We start from the raw sequence: 22,884 nt of genomic DNA, 5'->3' as shown, positions 1-22,884 counted from the left end.
CAGTTAAATAGTCCCGTATCCATTGATACATCCGGCCACCAACTCCAACGGCCTCAAGCGAGTTCAGTATGGCCTCATGGGCGACGTTGTCGTATGCTCCTTTAATATCTAGAAAAAGTGCCACTGATAGGCGCTTGAGGCTTTTTTGATTTTGGACCCAGGTAACGATGTCAATGACGTTGTCGATGGACGAGCGACCTCGACGAAAGCCCGTCATGGCGTCCGGATAGATGTTGAATCGCTCTAGGTACCATTCCAAGCGAGCAAGAATCATTCTTTCCATCACTTTACCGACGCAGCTCGAAAGCGCAATCGGACAGTATGATGAGAGCTCAAGCGGAGACTTTCCAGGTTTCAGAATGGGGATCAAGCGGCTTGATTTCCATTGTCTAGGAACGGCGCCGTTCTGCCAAGACTCATTGTAGTAGCTTAGCAGCTCATCACGTGCGTCATGTCCAAGGTGGCATAGGGCAGCATACGTGATGCCATCGGGTCCTGGTGACGACGAACGTTTGCAGGTCGCCAACGCAGCATCGAGCTCTTCGAGTGAAAATAGCACGTTCATTTCTGGTACACGTGCCTCAGGAATGTCATTCAATGCTGCGTCAGTAATGATGGCCACGGACCCAGTAACCCGTGCACAGAACTCTTCAGCCACTTGAAGTTCCGAGCGGAGTTGGTAGAGGGCCAGAGCAGCGAAGGGCTTCCTTTGATGCGGAGATGAGCGAAGTCCCCTAACAGTTCTCCATATGTGCGAGAGCGATTTTCGGGGATCAAGCGACTGACAGAAAGTTTTCCATCGCTTGTCATCCAGTTTATCTATACGACGCTGTACTTTCTTCTGTATGCGTCGTGAAGCCCTCAGATCCAAGACGGACTTCGTGCGCCGATACCTCCTCTCCGCCCGTCGGCGTTCCGCACGAAGCCTCTCCAGTTCCATATCCAAGTCTGTTCGCCTTGCTGACCTTGTGAGCGAGCAGATGGATGTTTTCAATGTCTCTGCGATTGTATCTTCGATAGTGTGTGAAAGGCCTTCTCGACATGCGTCATCCATATCCTTCTTAAACTTTGTCCAATCAACTGTACGCAAGACAGTAGAGGAGCGTTGCTCAACTCCTCTGATCTTTATGTATGTTGGAATATGGTCACTTCCATGTGTTTCAATGTCCGTAAACCAGTGGACGCTCGAGGCAAAGCGCCGTGACACCAAAGTTAAGTCCAAGCAGCTACTATAGGTGGTGCCTCGCAAAAACGTAGGGCTGCCGTCATTCACACAGCACAAATCATGGTCGGCAGCAAAGGAGGCGAGACTCCTGCCTTTGGAATCAATTTTTGTGCTTCCCCATAGCTGGTGATGCGCGTTGAAGTCACCTGTGATAACCCAGGGGCCGTTGTTCATCAGTAATATTTTCTTGAGTCGTTCGCCGTCAAAGTGGCCCGCTGGGGATATGTAGGCTCCAATTAGTGTGAATGACACATCTTTCTTTTGGATATTCAGGCAGACATATTGGTTGTCGTCGTGAGGCTCTACCGCGTTAGCGACATATGTAATGTCCGTGCGGATGTAGATGATTACTTTCGTGATCGCTCCGCATGTGGACGAGACGAAAGATTCGTAACCGGACAGTCTGAGTGGAGTTGATGTATTTGGTTCGCAAATGACCAGGATGGGAAAGCGATTTGTAAAAATGAATTGACGAAAGTCTGCTATGCGGGTCCTTAGACCCCTAGCATTCCACTGAAAGATCGACGCACCTTTAACTTCAGTGCGGAAGGGGACTATTGGTCGAGCCATGATGCTTATACGATGCTAGCAAGCACTGGATTTAGTGCATCCAGTATTTGCAGAGCACTTCGAGCTGCTGGGGTTTGCAGCTTGTTCAGTATGATGCGCATTGTATTAATTAGCGATTGTAGCATATCAGCCACCTGCTTGTCTTGGTCGCACAAATCACTGACAGTAGACTTCGGGGGTAGTCCAGCAAAATTTTGCTGTGATTCTGTCGGTGGATGCTGTCGTTTCGGTAGAGCCGGCCAAGATTCTGCAGGTGTGGTCTTCTCAGTTGCCTTGTTCTTCGCGGTCCTTTCGACAGTGACTGGCCTGGGCGGCAGAGGAGGAGGAGGTGTTGTAGGAAGTGGCATGCGCGTCGCAGAGACAACAGCCTTCCTTGAGGGGCGCCGGCGACGGGAACGTCGCTTCCTGACTTTTTCGGCGGCTTCGCGATGAGATGAATGATCTCTCGCCATCTCTTTCAAGATAGCCATTTCCTTCTTAATATGCGGGCATTTCCTCGAGGAAGCTTCGTGTGACCCTCCGCAGTTTGAACATTTCATTACAGTCGCGCCACATTTATCTGCAGCGTGGGGCTCGGCGCAACGGGGGCATGCTGCCTGATTTTCGCAGACGCTGCTCACGTGTCCCAGTCTCATGCATTTGCGGCACTGAAGAGGTTTCGCAATGAAAGGCCGCACTGCATGTCTGAAGTGTCCCACCTTAACATGCGAGGGTATATATTTACCCTTGAATGCAATCTTCACGCAGCGTGAACTGCCTAGCCGCTTAACATCAACAATGACCTCATCATTGGCTGGCTTGATAAGAATCGGCAAGTCGTTATTAAGGATGGCGACGTCTACGTCGTAGATAACGCCACTGACTACATCAGACCCCAGAGGGATGTAAGAGCGAACCTGAATGCCATCGATGTCCGTTAAGCTGCGTAGAGTGTTCAGAGCAGCCGCATGTTGGACATCAACCGCCAGTAGATTTTTCCGAGTGTTGACTCGAATGTCCGATATTTCATTTGGCACCAGGGCTTCCAGTGACATCGACACAGATTGCCTGTTGAGTAGCTTCATGTTGACGGTGGGAAGCAAGGGCACAAATATGATGGTATTGGCGTCCGGCCTCTGCGTGTGTCTTACTGTTTGCGTGCTTGACGATGAGGATGTCCTGGTGTTTCTTCTCTTCGCTCTGCGGCTCTGCACCAGCTGGAAGTCGTCATCGGAAGTGTCCTCGCTGCTGAGAGAGTAGACATGGGTGTCCTCGCTGTCGCTGTCGCTCTGCTGACCGTTCCGCTTCCTGGAGGCGGCCGCCGCTGACGCCGCCGTCGCCGGCAGACGTGCGGGGTCGTCCACTTCCATCACGACCGAGCAGGGAGCGAGGACCAGCGGATGAACTTAGATTTTCACAGAAATAAACTGGAGCAAGGAAGAACAGCTGTGTGTCAAAAACACTTCGTCGTCCTCCAAGAACCAGTTATTCCACTTCACCGCCGGGGAGGCGCAACTTACAGAAATTAAAACGTCACTGGCACTTCTCTTACTTGTCGAAAGAAAATTTGCTCGCTCTCCCCTGCGAATGTTCGCTCCAACAAACGCGACACGAAACAGTCGAAATGTTCGTTTGATGTGCACAATGTTTTTTGTCATTTCTCCCTAGTTAGCTAGCGGAGATTATGCATTCGTTAATCTGTGCATCACTGTTTACTTGGCATTATGTTTCTCGAATGTGATAAATCGAGCTTACGTTTCTCAAATTTCTGTCCGTCTTTTGCTTCGAAATCCTGCCTTTAGGCGTAATAAGTACGCGGCTACAGATACGCAAGTAGACTCGTTTCGTTTCGTGCAGGTGTTCCAACAGAGAATGGTGGTAACGGCCATGTATCCATAGTTCTTTATCTGGAGGGCCGCCTGGGTGACGAGTTGCCGCACGAAGGCGGCAAGGACGCACTGGAATAAGTCAGTGACAGTTCCACAGCAGTTGCGTAGAACAGATGCAGAACAGACAGGTAGAACCATATGGGCCTCGGTATTGTTGTGCCCAGTACGAGGTCAGAGCAGGCGTATATAAGTGCGACCTCGACACGCAGCTTCCGCAGCGCCACCCCCTCTGGACGAGTGAGCCCGCCAAGGAGGTTCGAACCACAATGGGCACAAGTACTCGTGTGTCATCTTTTGAATCGTTGACTGCGTATCCTGCGTCCGAGAATATTGGCGTCCTTCATTTGATCATACGTGTGTATGTCCGCTGTTCACTCAACGAATGCTCTTCCACAGCCTTTTCTCCCAGTTGGCGCCGACACCACCTCACAACTTCACCGTGCAAGTCGTTCCGTAGCTTTACAATCATCTCTAATATCGACAAGTCACGCCATGCACACTCGCGCCGACTGCCCGTTCATTCCTTCTATCTTGACAGCCATGTTTCTGTCTACTAAAATGGACCTTTTCGCCATTAAAGAAACCAGGAGCACGGAACCATACGAATTGGTCTATAGGGCGCATTTCACCGAGATCACGCGATCAAGATGATGGCTCTTGCGATCTCTTGATTTGCTGCGTAGTGTAATCTTCTTTTTTTTCTTTTTTTAATCATTTTATTTCCTCTTTCTAGCAAGCGCTGAAGGGTGCGTGATCGATGGGAGTTTGTCACCGCTATACTTAAGTTGGCTTGCCTCGTCCCAGGAGAGCTCCCATTCTCCCGTTAATCACGTAGCCTATCCGTTTCAGAAGTCAAGCGTCACCACAGACAAAAGACAATGAAAGGCTATTAACTAATGAACTAATAATTTATTATTTAATTAATTACCTAATTAATTGATTAACGCGTACGCGCTTCGCAATCGTTAGATAACAAATAGTGTTTCTTGGTGTAAAACACAACAGCCTAGGCAGAATACAAACGAATGAGCTTGCAAACGAATAACCGTTTGGTGAACGCCACTGAGTCGGCCAAGCCAGGCCAGACCCGATTGAGGTTGGTAGGGGGCGTCTGACCTCTGAATTTTCTTAAGCTGGTTCCAGTCTACGCTGCTCCGACGTTCGCCACGTGCTCCCATCGACACTTCCGGTGTCCATAGACACGACTTCCCCTGCGAAATGTTAATGTGTTTAGCAGACTTGGGGAAGTAACCGCGCTTTCTTGTCAGTACAACCGTGTTGCTTGACCTATGAGGAAGACAGTGCGAAAAATCGTTCGCACTCGAGTGAATGAATAAATCACGTTATTTGACAGGATTAAAACCCTGCAGAACCTGCGGGGGTGGGAGGCGACAGATACATCTACTCGCGGTAGAGCTCCATCACCTCCACGGCCCAGCGCACGACGTCGTCCTGCAGGCCAGGCTCGGAGCTGCCTAGGGCAGCCTACCAAAGCTCCACACTCTTAAGACGGGGGGGGGGGGGGTCATTTGAGAAGTATGCGGCCATAGTCAGCATAAGGGGCTGTGCGACGACAACAGCCAGGATCGAGAAATCGGTCGGGGCATAGTTTATTCAGGAGTGACGGAGTAGTGATGGTTTGCGTATCCAGTTGTTTCCATAGTATTTCCAGTTCCCTCGAACTCGGATGAATGAGAGGTGGTAAAGTGCGTCGAGATTACTTGTAGTGCTGGCAGATGTCGTGGTACGTAATCAGCCTATCACGTGAGGCGCCGGCCTCAGCCTGCCGTTGTGTTGTCTGTGTCCGGTTCGTGAAACCTCGGGCACAGGCATGGGCGGCTTCGTTGCCTGGCAGGCCCTCGTGCGCAGAAGCCCAAACAAGTGTGACTTCTGATGGAACTGCGGATTTGCGTGCAATGATTCCAGTCAGCCTGCCGATAAACCCAGCTCCCTAGTTGTACACGGCTGATTTAGAATCGCTGATGGCAGTGGTGGCTGAGGGAAAAGTGAGAGCCAGCGCTATGGCTGCCTCTTCTGCCTGCTCTGAGAAGGGCGCACATATAGGGGCCGCAGCCATGAGCTGGCTTTGTGGAGTTGGAGTTGCTGCCGTGGGAGCGAATTTATGGGGGTGTGAGGGATATTCTGCGGCGTCTACGTATAGTCTGCCGGGTAATTTGTCGTAGTGGCGGTGCAACGCTCAGACCCGCGCCACTCTCCGCATAAGTTTGTACTGTGGGTACATGTTCCGGGGAAGCGGCGGTACGTACAATCGATTTGGCTCGGAGCTCACTCCGCCGAGGAACTTTGCTTGTAAGTTGTAAGGGAGGGTTAATGTCAAGGCTGCCAAGTATGCATCTTCCGGCAGTGGATTTTGCGAGTCGCTAATAGTGTGCATTGAGGTGGCTTCAATTAACTCTGAGACTGTGTTCCGTTGATGTTCTCATGGGTAGACCGAAGACGAATTTATGAACCTTGCCAAAAAGTGTATTGATCTCCTCCTCCCGTTTAGTGAGAGTGAGGCAGGGCACAGTATATGTAACGTAAGGGATGACCAAAGCCTGAACGGGTTGGAGAAGCTCTCGTTCTCGCAAGCCCCCTCTTTTGCGTGATACTCTGCCAAACAACCTAATTGTCTGACCAACGGATTGTCTGAGCCTATGAATTGCAGTTGTGTTTTGCCTATTTTCTGTATGGTGAGAAATAATATACGAATGTTATCAACTATAGGTATGGGAGTGCCATCTAAGGTGCTATGAATTGGAGTCATATGATTTTCGGCTCGTTTGTGCGCGGGGACAAGCAGGAGCTCTAATTTGGTTGGAGCGCACGTCAGGTTGGAGCTGTCGTGCGCATTCGTTGACCCGGTCCGTGGCTTTCTGCAGGTTTTCCTGCAGCTCGGCGTTCGAACCACCGCCTCTGGTTCATATGGTAATGTCGTCTTCATATAAGGCGGAGGAGATCCTTGGGATTGCCTGAAGTTCGCGCGCGATGTTTAGTATCACGATGTTAAAGAGAAAGAGGGACAGCACCGACCCTTGGGGCGTTCCAAAGCTGCCCAGTTTGAATTCCGAAGAGTGCTCTGTACACATTTGAACGGTGGCCGTTCTATCTGTGAGAAAGTTGAAGATGTACTTAAATGTACGCTCTCCAATGTCTAGTCTATTAAGTTCCCTCAATATGGCTACATGGCTAACGTTGTTGAAGGCCCCACGAAGGTCAGGCCCGAGCACAGCTTTGGTGTCGAGACCTGGGCTCTGTTTAATTATATCCTTCTGAAGTTGCAGCATGACATGCTGGGTAGATAAATTCTTATGAAAGCCAATCATTTTGGCTGGAAAGATCCCTGCCTCTTCCACGTATACTGTTAGTCGGTTGAGAATAACGTGTTCTAGCAATTTGCGTAGGTATGACGTAAGGGAGATGGGGCGTAAGTTATCGGGGTCAATGGGTTTGCCTGGTTTGGGAATAAAGATAACCCTGGCGTCTCATCATTACTTGGGGAGGGTTCCCGTCTCCAAGCATTCGTTAAAGTATTTTGTGAGTGCAGCAACCGCTTGCCTGTTGAGGTTACGGAGCATTTTATTAGATACCTGATCCGGCCCTGAGGCCGATGTTGCTTTGAGGTTGGTGATAGCATGTGCAACCTCAGCCTCCGTAAAGTACTTATCGGAAAGTGCTTACCTCGCAACTCTTGGAAAAAGCTTGGAAGAACATATTTTCGTTCGTGCATTAATTTGTTGATCTGATGACCATACACAGTTTTGGATTCTGTCGGATCAAGAAGGTGCTTCAATATATGTCATGTCCACTTATTTCTCAGTCGCCCACTTCGGCTTTCACACTTTTGTCCCCGTTGCTGTTTAGCCAGTTGCTTAGCATAGTCCTGGATTTCCAGGTCCAGCTTCGCTATCCGGCGTCTCAGCTTCCTATTATAGCATTGTCCTTTCTGCATTCGTAAGAACGAGCTCTTAGCCATCCACATGTGGAGGAGTTTCGCGTCAATTTCTTGCATCTGTGACTCCTCGGGTAAGGTAGTGGTATATCTGAGTGCATCATCCTTTAACTGCTGAACCCAATGTTCTATGTCAAAAGTGTCGCCTAACACCTGCCCTCCGCTGTATTCTCGGAATTTAGCCCAGTCAGTGATAATGAATTGAGCGTTACAATGGTTTGTGTTGGAAGCTACGGGAAGTACGAATATTATAATGATCGCTACCTATATTCTCGTCTAATCGGAGCCAATCCAGATTTATTTTGCGCGATGGGAGAGCGTAAGGTCAGGTGTCGTATCCATGGCGAGACTATTACCGAGTCTCGTCGGTGTATCTATGTTATTATGTAGGCTAAGGTGTGAGTCCTGAATGAGTTCCCATAATTCCCTACCCTTGGGAGAGCTGCCTGTGTAGCCCCAGGCTTGATGCGGAGCATTAAAATCACGGACAATAATTAACGATTGGCGGCCAGCTTCTTTCTGGGCGGAAAGAAAAAGAGTGTCGAATTTGTGTTTCTTATCCCTCGGTTCGCCGTAAACATAAAGAATCGATATGATAGGAATTTTTTGAGGTTGCGTAAGAATTTTAATGAAGTCGTGTTCTATGCCAACCCAGGCAAATTCGGTGTGTGTTACTGTGAAGTGTCGTTGTGTAAGGAATTCCGTGTACTACCCTGCAGCGGAGCGATGTGACTGGGGAATATTATATCCTGGTAGTTTTAGTGAACAGTGCACTTCTTGTAATGCTATTACAACCGGTGAGTTTTGGCGATTGGCTACATAGAGTTGGAAATTAGCTTTTTTTTCTTTTTTTACCACCGGCAGTTCCATTGCCAGATAACTAAATCATTATTTTTTATTTCTTTTGTACATTATCCTGTGTTGGAAGGGGGGGAATGAGCGTACTCAAAAACAAAAACATGATTATGTTTTTGAGTTAGTCAATTTTGCTTTCAATATTGGTCATGCGAGCCGCGAAGTGTGTAATGCGCGCATATAGGGCAAGAAATCTCTGATAAGTTTTGGTTGCAAGGGCTATGATTTTGTCGTTCAGAGGCATGTAATCGTTTGCGTCTTAGAGTATTTCGGACTCATCTGGGCTCCTGCGCTTTGCGGGCGGAGGTCCTCCCGTATTTCGAGTGGGAGGCGCCATCACTGGCCTAATCTGCATGTTGTTAGAGGTTTCCATGTCCTCTTATGTATTGCACGTACTACAGATAGGGGAGTTAAGCAATTTGATTTGAGCTTCGATCCGGGCTTCTTTGGCTCTTAACATTGCGTTTTCTTGAGCTAGGGAGAAATACTAATTGGTTTTTGTCTGGTTGGGAAGGGAATTGGGAAGTGAGGAGCCGCGAGAAGCTACCCCAGCCCAGTTCACCTGGCTTTGCGGTGGTCCGGAGGGTCAGGTCGATGGTGTCGGTAGTGCCGGCCAGTGTTCTTTCCCTTTCACGGGCGGCGGCGGCTTCTTGTCTGGTCGTCTCGGCTGCGACGATGATGCGATTGCGGAGGAGGGCTTGTCGGCGCGGAATACGTGTTGCTCGCGCCAGCGGGCCATCTCCTCCGCCGTGAGCTCTGCTCCTTCAACTTCAATCCCAGCTGGCATCTCCGCCTTGGTGTCCGCTGCCGCCGACGAGGCTTAAGCTATAGGCGACGCTTTCGATGCTTGCAAATGGTCGAATGTCTTGCTCAGTGGGTGTCGATCAGCGTTTGGAATGTCCTTGACAAAAGTGGAAGATATAACACCACATCAACCACGATAAGATGAAACTTTTGCAGAGCTCGAAAGAGACGCGTCCGCTCCATGCGAAAGCCGAGCGGCGTCCACGGTTCACGCTCGAAGATTTCTAGTAGGTGGCAAGATCGAGGAAAAAAGAAAGAAAGAACGCCGTCATCGCGCCTAATCGGTTCGTGTCGCGCCGTTTTTCATCGCCGGAAGTACAAGGTCTGTCCTAAAAGTAATGTCAGTGAATTTATTGTGATGCGACTGTACGTCAGAGAGCGGTCTAACCGGTTTAAACTGGTAGTGAGGGAACCAAGCTAAGCAGCGCTCCGTCGCACAGTGTGCTCCGAGCATCGAAGAGTGTAGGACAGGCCTGGCCGTGACAGTTGTTTTTTATTCTTGAGCAAGTGAAAATGCAGTGCTCGTTAGAACAAAGATTTGCGATCAAGTTGTGCGTGAAACTTAGCAAGACCGCTGCGGAAACCGTTACTATGCTCAAGACTGCTCACAAAGAACATGCCCTGTCAGAACGGCAAGTGTTTCGATGGCACAAGGTCTTTTTGGAAGGCCCGGAAGAGGTCGACGATGAGGGCTACGCCGGACGGCCCTCCACGCCCACCACCGCTGAAAATGTGACGCTAGTGAGGGAACTGTTGAACTCAGACCGACGATTAAGTGTTCGTCGAATGGCCGACATGTTAAACATTTCGAATACTCAAGTTCATGAAACCGCTACAAACGATATCGGCATGTGGAAGGTGGGCCCAAAAATGGTTGCAACAGTGCTCACTGATGACCAAAAGTCACGCCGTGTTGAAACATGCCAAGAAAACGTCGACATGTGCAAATGTGATCGAAAATGTTTGTTGGACAACGTCATTAAAGGCGACAAAACTTGGGTATTTGAATATGACCCGGAGACCAAAAGGCAATTATCCGAATGCGACACGCACTCGTACACGCGCCAGAAGAAAGCCAGGATGAGCAAACCAAAGATCAAGATCATGCTCATCGTTGTTATTATTTCTTTTTTGACATACACGGACTCGTTCATCACAAATTTGTAGAACCAGTAACCACTGTGAACTCCAAATTTTATGTGCAAGTCATCAGATGACTGAAATGCAGCGTTCAACGAATCCGCCCGAACATCGCAGACAACTGGAAGTTGCACCATGATAATGCGCCGGCCCACAGTGCCGTCATCGTCACCGACTACCTGGTTAAAGCTGGGGTGCCCACGATCCCCCAGCCCCCGTACAGCCCGGACTTGGCTACCTCCGACTTTTTTCTGTTTCCACGCCTCAAAACACCCCTGAAAGGCAAGTATTTTGGGACAGTGTACGGGATCAAAGCAGCTTGCACCGCAGCATTAAAGGCCCTTTCGGAGAAGGACTACCGCAACGCATTCGAGAGCCTGAAGTCTCGCTTGAGCCGATGTATCGACGCAAAATGAGAGTATTTTGAAGATTTTTAAACACTTGTAACGGTAAATTCAATAAATAGTTTTTAATGGCCTTACTGACATTACTTTCAGGGCGGACCCTTTAAAAGAAGTCGTTGTCACAAGCCGATCAGAACGTATTATTACGAGAGAACAGTGGAAAACATGCATGGTCCGTGCGTGTGCAGTTAAAACACTTTGCACTGGATCATCACGTAAATATTGTAGTTCGTAAAGGTAGCTCTATTACAGAAAAGGTAAACCCCAATAGATATCTTTTAGCGACAAGAGTAAAAATATTAACTGGTCATCTCTCTTTGCTTCACAGATCCGTTATGCGCATCTGGTATGGTGAAACACGGCCAAAAAAGTTTTTTGAAAAACTTAAAAATTTTCTTGCGAGAAAGATAATGCACGTAATAGAAAACGTCTTATATAACCACCCCATTGGCAAATATCTTACGCGTTATAATATAAAGACAACAGATCGCCTTTACAATCTAACTCATTTACGAACACGATATTTTAGCATGATTTATTGCAAGTTTGGCGCCGCATACACCATCCTACAGTACCTGAAATCCAGAGTCATTGAACGTCCCTCGTTCAGAAACAAAATATCAAGGAAAAATAATTTGAAATGTTTTACCGCGGCTACGCGAAGCAAGCCTATCTTGCAAAACATTTATTATAGCTCAAGCTTTTCTTGTGAATCATGCTGAAATACTTTCTCAGGAGTTCGAAAACTGCCCGAGCTACTTCAGTGTCCACAAAGCCTTTCCCGTGCGCATATGCCTTTGTGTATTTTTCTAGAGCATAAGGTAGCATGAGCTAGAAACATTTTTGCGTGATCACATAAGCTGACATAGCGGTAAGTAAGCCCGCAGTGAAGCCATGTTAAGGTATGTTGAAATGGAATGCCCACTGAAAACTTACAGAGAATGAAAGCTCCACAAGTGAAGCTCGATGCACAGTGAGCTATTTAACGTTAGCCCGTGGCCAGACCAATCTCCTCGAAGGACGTTACTGCATCAAGCCGGTACGTGTCTCAGAATGTCTTTAGTCATTAGTATTCGCACACGATGCTGTTAGAGTCATTCCGTTGCCGTCCCCGCTTTCGTCAGAAGGGTTGTCGGGGTCAGGATATCGTATACAGGGGGCTTTCTTTGCGTTGCTCCTCGAGACAGCGTCGTTCCCCTTCGGGTCCTTGCTGCAAAGCGTCCTGCGGAGAGCGCAAGAATTGGGAACTGTGATTGAGTTGTGCCTCGTTCTCCAAACTGTGGGCCCACTCGTTTCCGGGGTTTCCAGGCACCCACTTGATGGTTGGCTTATGACCTGTCTTTCGTATGATGTAATCGTGGTGTGGGAAGCGGGAGTAGTGCCCTTCGGGTCCCTTTAGGTCACGTCACTACCATGGCGTTGCCTGAGTAAACACGGCAATGTCTCTTGTTTGATCAGGTAGTTGACCGTGGTCGATGATTGTCCAAGCCAGACGAGTGCCCTGCATATAGCTTTCTGCCGCCGGTTCTGAGTAGGCTCTGTCGTCGCCGGTTCCTGTTTTGATTGTTTCACGCGGAAGCAATGTGTATACGCTTCTTTGTCTCTTTCTATATTAATTTATTTCTTTTTTTTTTCTTTTCCTCAGTAGCACGTGAGCATGGAGACAGAGAGAGAGAGAGAGAGAAGACCCCAGCTGTTCCCTATCACCACACGATCACAACGAAGGATCACGTGGAGCACAACGAGCAACACTTCAGGCTAAAGCCCCTTGTGCAGGTCTGTCATCCATAAAAACTGTAGCTGTGCATTCGCCTCCCTCTAATGCAATGGCTTATGAGATCGGCATTCTTTTCTTAATATGATCATAGGTTCTGGACGACAAATTGCACATTTAGTAGGCTCAAAGCCGTGGCTTCCGAGCCAGACGGCTACCTGTGGCTCCGATAGAAGGACGCAAGGTAGATAAGCCGAGAGCAACAATCAGCGCCTTCACTTCGCCGTGTACCAAGCACCAACTGTCACAGCCGATCACGAGCGCCCCTCAACACCTTGATGATCTTCATGATAGTGCGTGCCTCCTCAATTTTCACACTTATAACTCATGTTATACATGTGATTAGCAGCACACCAAAATGGGACTAGTAGGCCAATAATGCTAATTAAAAAAATTGCTTTCTTTACCGACTAGCCCCACTTTGGCATGCTGCTATGTAACCGCTAGTGCATGAGTCTCTCGAAAAAAGCAACCCGGTCCTCTCAGCGCAGGAGCCCGACACCCTGCCCATTAGACCATGGACGCACACTAAATATCCAACAGGCTTACCCTTACCAGCTTCAATCATGAAAGGTAACACTTTGAGACGCCTGGAACGTATGTCTCATCGCATGGAAACAATTTACTAATAAAAGTGAGAACGCGCGCTGGGCTAGGTGACCACGAAAATGAAGGATTTACGCCAAAAGGAAGCTCATGTTTTCCCACTGTATTTCATTCGAAGTAATACAAGCTAAAGCATTGTATTCTACCAGTTCTAACGTATGGAGCACAAACTCGGAGTTTAACAAAGAAGCTCGAGAATAAGTATAAGACTATGCAATGAACGATCGAACGAAAGACGTTAAGTGTAACGTTAAGATACGGAAAGATTGCGATGTGGATTAGCAAGCAAAGGGCTGTAGCCGATCTTCTAGTTGACTATAAGAAAAAAACGTGGAGCTTGGCAGGACATGTCATGCGTAGAGAAGATAAGCGGTGGTGCATTAGAGTTATAGAATGTGTGCCAAGGGATGCAAGGCGCAGTCGAGGTCGGCAAAAGAATGAGGTGGTCTGACTAAACCATAATACTTGCAGGCGTAACGTGGAATCAGCTAGCGCAAGAAAAGGGTAATTGAAAAATATCACTGGAAGAGCCCTTCATCCTGCAGCGCACATAACAATAGCCTGATGATGCTGATGATGAACCTGGGCCCAAATTCCGCGATGCGCACGCGCGCTAATATCCAATCACAGTGCAGCATATTTTCTCAAAATGACCTCGCTCTTGATTACATATAAAACCGCTTACAATGCCTCCATTTCATTATAGCATGGCCCCACTTATGAAAGCCTTAACGTCTCTAGAGGTTGAAGAGATAGAACTGCGTTGTGCCGCGTCGGCTCGTCGCGGACATGCTCGTAACAGGGAGATGCAGGGGTAACGGATTACACCCAGTGCGTAGGGTTGGTAATGTCGATGAATTATTAATCGGTTAATCGATCAAACGTGTGACGCAAAACAATCAATCTTCATCGATGCCCACCTTTCACTTAATCGACTTAATCGATTAGACTTGTTCGATTAATTGTTTCGAGCGTTTGACTGGAGTGGCGCGAAAATTTTTAGATCGCACTGGAATGGCGGCGCACGAGCAATGACGTTGAGCCTTTGCTAGAGCGACTGTCAACTGTTTCTCCGAGTGCCCACTGATGCCGAGCCGAGCGCTTCCCCGCTCTTCTCTCACACCGCACACGCCACATGAAGCCAGAGGCTTGAAGTGCCCTCGCGATTCAAGGCATGATACAGCAACCCAGTCATTGATCTTCGTGCCACTCCCAGTCCACTATGTAGGTATCACAACATGCGCGCCGGTTTGGAGTATTTATCGGGCATCGTAATGGAGTTCATCTTGATTGCAGCAATTATATATAGCGTCCGAGCCCCTATTCTCGCAGGCTGGTTGTGTGGCCATTCCAGTGGGGTGTGAGTTTCACCCAACATCCGAGCCAATTGACATTTCTTCGCTCTGTAGAAAACATCACGTGGTTTAAACTCTTAAAGATGAAATTTTCTTTTCTCCTGTGCATATTTCAATTTCTTGCATACTTCAGTTGGACTGCACCTTTCACATTTGTCATTTTTTTATTTCTTGTTCAACTAGTGCCATCTAGAGCCAACTAGAATCACTAGTGCCATGCATGTTCTTTAATATTGCGCTTAGTGCCATTTTATAACGTGTATTGTTTGTCTTTTCAAAAGCCACTACTGCCAGCAAGTTAAAGATTATCCTTGATCGATCGCGTCCCGGCCACGGCAGCCGCATTGCGAAATGCGGAAACACCCATGTACTTAGATTTAGGTGCACATTAAAGAATCCCAGGTGGTCCGAATTTCCGGAGTCCCCAATATGGAGTGCCTCATAATCAGATCGTGGTTTTGGCACGTGAAAACCCATAATTTCTTTCTTTTAAATTATTCTTTATCAAACCTTTTCACACTCGTGTTTCAAACTTGTTTCCACCGCTCAAACGTTAAAACAGGGTGGTACAAAAGTAGACACCGGCATGTGTTTCACCGTTTTTAAATCTGCCCGCCAAACATTTCGACTAATCAATTGAAGAAAGTTGAAGATGAAGAAAGTGGCATCGAAAGCGATTAATCGGTTAAGGCTGAAATGACGAACGATTAAACGTTAGTCGAATAAAAAAATTTATCGACCATTCTACCAGTGCGGCAGGCTGTGCGTCCATGTGCCGCTGGAAACGCGAAGCAGGTGTTCCAAAACAAGAGGGAAATAAGATCCCTAACGCGTCGCTAAAACCCGCGAAGCTTTACTTCAACAGAATCGCCCAACCCAGAAGGAACGACGGCTCGAAACCTGAGCTCATTCTTCGCTCGGTATAGGAGACGGGGGATTTCTCGATCCACCATTCTCTATTATGCGGAGGCGGCACCGAAACGATGGCGACGAGATCGGCAACTCCATAAAGCGATCACAGTGTCGCCACCAAGATGTGTCTTCATCATTGTATACCGGGGGGCTACACTTCTTTACTGCCAATCGCATTGACGCCAACAATCATGGTGAGAAGGCTTCTGCCAGAATATTTTCTTAAATCGCCGCGGTAGCTCAGCGGCTGTGGCATGGCACTGCCGAGTTCGAGGTCGCTGTTTCGATCCCGGCTGAGGCGACTGCATTTTGATGGGGGCGAAATCAAAATAAATGCGCGTGTACTTAGATATGGGTGCACGTTAAGGAAACCCGGGTGGCCTAAATTATTCCGAAGAATGGCGTGCCATATAATCAGATGGTGGTTTTCGCGCTTAGAACCGCAGAATTTAATTTGTAAGAAATTATGGCGTTTGTCTAGAGGGCTTTCTCATTGAGGTGAATGCAAACCGGCAAACCAGACTGATTCTTTTAGTTACTTTCTTTCATTGCTAAAGGCAGCAACCGTGCTAGTTCCCATACTACAGTATATGGCCCTGGGTGATAGGCTTAGGTAGTGATGTGTGTCGCTTCAGGATGTTCTATGCCGAGTTCCGTTTAACCGTCTACCTCTCTCCCTTCCTATTCCGTTAAATCTCATTTCCCCATTCTCCCCGTGCAAGGTAGCAAACCGGATTTTCTATCGTTGGCCTCCCTGCCTTTCCTATATTTCTATCTATCCTTTTTTCTCTCTCTCTTTCACAGGAAACCTTTACTCACACTTTGAATATCCGCACAAAGAAGCAGGGAACTAAAATTAGATGTTCGCAATGAGTATGAAGTGCTTGACTGACGGGTTTATTATATAACTGAGATGTTGGCAACGAGTCGCCAGCCTCTCCCCAACCTCGACAACCACTTCAGCCTCGCCTGTCCTCTATCCGTGGTCGGTGCCTTTCGCGGAAAGTACTGAGGCGTACGCACACCCTACGTGTGCTACTGCGTTTGTTCACGTGTGTGCGTGCGTAGGTGCGTGAGTGCGTATGTGCGTGCGCGCCTTGAGCCGATATTTCTGATAGACTCAGTGAACTACAGGATGAACAAAAAAAAACACTTTAAAAAAAAAGAAATTCAGAGCCATTCTACTTTGTGAAGGTGGATTACCAGCGGAGCTGTGTATAACAACAAATAAAATCAAATAAAACAACAAATCAATATAATACAAATATGCACGTTGTTATGTTTATTTGCATTTACGTCTGTCTCGTGACCACTGTAACTATGGCTTTATGGTCGCTATGATAGACCATGGGCTCTGTGACGACAACGGAGATGTTCTTAGCGAACGTTAGGCCTATGCACGACCGATGGCGCGTCGTGGAGACATTGGTCTTGGTGTAATATTGAATGTCAAACCTTTCCAAGAGAAACGTCAAGAACCAATTTCCGTCTGGACGAGACACGTGGACGTTAAAGGCAACCACAATGATGATGGGATTGGGGTCCACAGGGAAGATCTACCTAAAGGTCCGCAAGGATCCCTCCTTGACGTTCCGGAATAAACGCATACGGTGGCGACAACAATTCCGTGCCCAGTCTGTATGGCGCACACGTCAGCACATTCCACGACAAGGCTCTCGCCCATCGTCGGTATACACTTTAAGAAAAGTTTACGCCCTTTGGGTCGTATCTTGCCACACAACAATAAACGTCATCTGTCTTGTCCGCATTTCCTTTCTTTAACGCTGCGAGCCCGGTACTTCCCAGTAACGAACGGCATGCGCGTTATCAGCATGACATAGCATTATCGACAGGAAAGTAGCGGGCGCGGCGTTTTCAAGGAAGGAAACGCAGCAAGGCAGATGACGATTATTGTTGCGTGGCATATATGCACCCCAAAGGGTGTAAACTATTTTTAGAGTGTACTCTTTAGCAAACTTACACCCCTTTAGGTCGTATCTTGCCACACAATAATAACCGTCATTTGTCTCGTCCGCATTTCCTTTCTTTAACGCTGCGAGCGCGCTACTTCGAAGTCACGAACGGCATGCGCGTTATCAGCATGACAGAGCATTCTCGACAGGAAAGTAACGAGCGCAGCGTTTTCAAGAAAGGAAGCACAAGCGAGAGAGATGACAATTATCGTTGTGTGGCAAATATACACCACAAATGGTGTACATTTCTTTAAGAGTGTAAGGCATAAGGCGCAACGGCCGCGCTGTTGTTTGCGTAGATCGCAACGCATCAAACCATCATCCATCATCAATCACTGGTTTTGACACATCTGGCCTCAAACGTCATACACTGGTACGACGTCATACACTGGTGCGATTTTGTCTTATCCTTAAGCTATTTATAGCACTGTAGATGCCGCCATCATCTTTGCCTACGCACATCCCGAAACGCTGGAAACTAGCCTAAGACAGCTCCGCTGTCAAAAGGAGAGCCGTAGACTATTGGGGAAGCGCAAGCACAGGTTCGCTGCGCTTTTTGGTTCGCCGCACATTTTGGCGTGTGGTCCCAAGGGCATTTATAAGTCCTGCTGCGCTCTCGCACGTAGTCTGCTCCACCGCCATCGTCTCCCACTTCCCCCTGCACCTCAACGCCTTGACGTTCCGCATTGCGTCGCGGCAGGAGAATGGGGCTCTAAAAAATTGAAGGAAGCGTCTCGTCGCGATCAATTGCATCCAAGGCGCGCACGCTCCGCAAATGAGACAGGAAGGAACGAACGGCTCCCCTGGGTCGACGACAAAAGAATGTGCCAGAGCCCGGCACTGAAGAGGCATACGCCTAGGAACGGGGAAATGGCCTGAATGGAGAAGAAAATAACTGCAACAAGAGCACCTAGAACTGCACTTCGTGAAGTTCCATTTCTTTTTTCGCGCTTTTGTGCGAACAGTAGTCATTAGTTCGGAAATGGGCGGATCGAGTTCTTGCGCTCTTTCGTCATGTTGTGGTTCAGAAACGGCACAACTTCACGCAGAAAAAAATATCTCCGACCAGGATATAAACCAGTGAGCTTGGGTTCATCATAATTTGTGACGAGCAAATAATAACCACGCAATCAATCGATCGATCGATCGATCGATCAATCAATCAATCAATCAATCAATCAATCAATCAATCAATCAATCAATCAATCAATCAATCAATCAATCAATCAATCAATATTATTAACGTGCCCAGGAACACCCTGGTCGTCCTGGAACTGGCGCAGGTAAGAGATGGTATAAAATATATACCAGATAAAAATCAACAAATACGAACAAACACGCACACATACCGTACAAATGCGATTTACAATTTACAGTATACATAATATACATATATACATAATCTATACAACACAACACAACATAGCACAGCACAACATAGCATTACACAACAAAAGATAACACATAACATACAGGAAAATGAAGAGTGATTGAGACTTCTAAAATTGTGGGCAGCACGCACATGGTAACTTTCACATGGAACAAGGGGGACAGATGCGCAACAACAAACAAGGACATAGAGTACACATGACATACACCAACGGTCCACCGCACAGCATACAAAAAGAACACCGTCATTTCTGGAAATATGAAATGGACTCGTGCTCTAACCTGAAAGTCGGAAACTGTCCGTGGAACATGTCAATCCTGCTTGGGTGTTCGTTGCAGGCCGGGAGAATCCTGGCCAAAGACGTCTTTCTAGGAGCCAGAAGTAGTTACGTGAAAAAGTGTAGGTACCCTATTTCTTTTTCGCGGAATTGGTATACTAGCGTCATCCAATATTTCTGTACAATGTATGAGATTATTATTATTATTATTATTATTATTATTATTATTATTATTATTATTATTATTATTATTATTATTATTATTATTATTATTATTTGAAATTGAGTGGGCAAGAAAAAAATGCATATTATATTAATTTCAATGAATGAAATATCAGTAACCTGCAGTTCTTTGCACATTCTGCCAGTTTTGTCCCAACAAACACAGTGCTTTACTAAGCGAACACAACCTGTTACATTCTAAAATCGTTCATAGTTTGATCTTCTTTAATTGCGATAAGAGATATATGCGTCTCGCACAACGAAGACATTCTTCTTTAAACTTCCTACCCAACGTTTTCTATTAGGGCGTGGCAGAAGGCTAAGCCCCATTTTACGCAGAAGCGGTTCATGGCAATGTCTCTTACGAACTTCAGTTATCAGGATGAAATGAAAACAACGACGTATGTCATGACCCGACACGGTGGCGCCCGCACTGCCTACTTCATTAGATGCGCGTAGTATGGTTCGTTAGAGCGCAATACAAGACAAGGACACAAGAAAGCATAAAACGACCCCGACACGGCGCTTATACCTTCTTGTGTCCTTGTCTTGTATTGCGCTGTAACAAACCTTACTATGAATCCCAACCAACTGGCCCAACTTGCCGTTTTGATACCCGTAGAAATTTCTGCCCCGTTTGGCAGCATTCACAGAAATTGAGTGGCGTTGTAGACTTTTGTTTCCTTATCGGCTTCGGCGAAGGAGTTCACGCACAATTTCGGCCATGCTCTTGAGATTAGGTTCTCAATATATAGAAATGAAAGCCTAGCCGCCAACGAGGACCTGTCGCGATGGTAACGCACACTCGGCCTGCCATGCCAGTGGCTTCGGTTGCCACCGCGCTTCAGGACGCGCATGCCAGCTCGCAACTTGAAACTATCTAAACACACATTCACATACACAAAGCCCACGGACCCATGTCACCTTTATGGCGTTGTTTCGCTCACCGGAGCTCGCGCAGTGACGCTCACAAGAACACGCACGCGTAAGAACAACTTTAATCTTTCTCGACTCCGAAACACACCCTCAACCATGCCCTCAGCCTTTCGGTGATTAGCGCTAATCACGTTGGGGATGGAGAAACCTTACATAGCGTTTGTTTCCGTTCATCATCATCATCATCATAATTATCATCAGCCTATCGTTGTCCACTGCAGGACTCAGGCCTCTCCTGGTTATTTCCAATTACTCCTATTTTGTGATATCTGATTCCCTCCTGCGCCTAGAAGTTTCCTAATTTCGTCACCCCACTTAATTTCCTACCATCCTCAACTGCGCTTCCTTTCTCTTGGCACCCATTCTGTAACTTTAATGGTCCACCGCTTATTTGCCTTACGCATTACATGGCCCGCCCAGCTCCGTTCTTTTTTCTCTCTCTCTCTCTCGCTTAATGTCAACTAGAATGCCGGCTATACCCGTTACTCATATCCACACCGCTCTGTTCCTGTCTATTAACATTACGCCTAATATTTTTTTACGTTACTTTATTGTTCCATCGCTCTCTGCGCGGTCCGTAACTTGTTCTCGAGCTTCTTCGTTTACCGCCATGTTTCAGCCCAGGTTTTATTCACTTGTCTTTAAGGCTGAGGCTGACACTTAATTTAGCCGCGTGTCACGACCACCCTGCGTAGACGCTCGTGAGTAAACGCTGCATCGACAACAAATAGCTAAGTGGATCGAGTTAAGTACTACCGCTAGAAAAAGTCCGGCGTGCAATTTCCTATCTTCGAAACAAGCAAGAAACCTTGTGAGCGTGCTTTCACTGTTCCTTTACTGCGCTTACCAGCCTCTGCTTCTCCGGTCACCTAGTTTGAATCAGGTATGAGGCTGCTATATACTTATTTAACTGTGCATACGTGTGTGTGGACTAAAGCAAGTTAAGAGAAATATGCTTCTGCTGAATTTATTTGTTACAGTTACTTGCGAATACTAGTTTCTGGAGTATTATTGACATTTATTGGCCCAAGGTGCGCAGGTGCATTGAGGGACTACGATGATTGCAGTGAATATTACGTTGCAGTAACGTGACTATTTCGAATATTATTATTAATACATTCTTCGACTTATCTATTACCGGAACTAATCAGCACCAGTACCTGATTGTATAATAACCAGATGTTAGTCCAGTTTCAAATGCTTGAAAATCTCGTGGTTTAGTTCTTAATTAATGACGCAGAATTGCGCATAGGCGTAAATCCTTCTTATTCAGAAGCATCGTTCCTTAAATTTCTGGCTTCGAAGTACCATGCTTGTGTCTAGTTTGTAATTCTTCATGATACTTAGGTTACAGTGCGAGAACAGGACACAGGACAAAAATAGAACCGACAAGAACCAGAGCTTACTGCTAGCCGGTGTGGTTCATTTGAGAAGGCAAGTTATGGTCCACAACAATATCACCAAAAAGAAGAAACAAAGGAAAACGATTATGGCAGAACCCATCTCACGATGACTGTCGACGGTAATGTTATTAGCATTCAAGCAATGTGTGGACACGCCGCATATTTGAAGTTGCGTTTTATATCGGTCTTAGACTTCCGCTGACTCGGCTATATGCGGCATGCGCTGTCTCAAGTATCGGCCCATTTTGCTGTGGCACTGGCTTGGCAAGGTCGGTCATGAGCGTGACGGCATGGCGACGAGTGCATGACAGCGACCCAGTGACGGCGATGGAAGCAATGACGCAATGAATAAGCAATGACGTCGATGAAACGAGAAATGTAATCAGGCATAATGGTCATTGAATGAAGACATCATTATTACGATAGAAAAATGAAGAATCACGTTGATGGAACGACGACCACTGTATGACGGCAATCGCATGACATCTCTGGAGTGATGGAGGTGGTAAAACGACTGCCTGACGACGACGGCATGACGACAGTGGTATGACGATGACATTGTGATGATGATGGAGTGGCGATGACGGCATGACAAGAGTCAGATGACGAAGTTAGAAGGCCGACGATTAAATGACCATGATGGCATAGAGACGATGGTATGAGAATAAATGCAGGACGACGTCACACTAACGACGATCGTGTGACAGTGGGACGAAGACAAATGTACGACGATGGCGACTTTAAGCTGACCGTACTAGAAGACTGTATGACAACGATGGTGTGGCGACGATGGTGTGACAATGACTGCATGACGCTAGTCAGATCACGAAGCTGGAATGACGACGACGTAGCTACCACGACGGCATCACGACGATGGTAAAAAAACTAGCGCGTGACGACTGTATAAAGACGACAGCATGTTGACGACGGTATGACGAGAGTCAGATGACAAAGCTGAAATGGTTACAACGTAACGACCCCGATGGCATCACGACCACGAACGCATGCACAGTGTCCGAAGCTGGTACACAACTTCGGTAACTGGCACAGCGTAAGAGGGCGGGCGGATGGAGGGACGGACGGCTGAACGGTGACAACGTCCGCAGGCGTCTGCTTAAGTTTGATCAAGATGGAAAGTTCCATATGCGCCTGAAAGTAACAAAAAACCAACCATCCTTGCTGCACAACATTCGTCTAGGCTTGCTTTTAATCTGTACT

Source organism: Dermacentor andersoni, chromosome 2, assembly GCF_023375885.2.
Source record: "Dermacentor andersoni chromosome 2, qqDerAnde1_hic_scaffold, whole genome shotgun sequence".
Lineage (NCBI taxonomy): Eukaryota > Metazoa > Arthropoda > Arachnida > Ixodida > Ixodidae > Dermacentor > Dermacentor andersoni.
The sequence above is the reverse complement of the archived record's forward strand: the minus strand, read 5'-3'. Positions refer to the sequence as shown.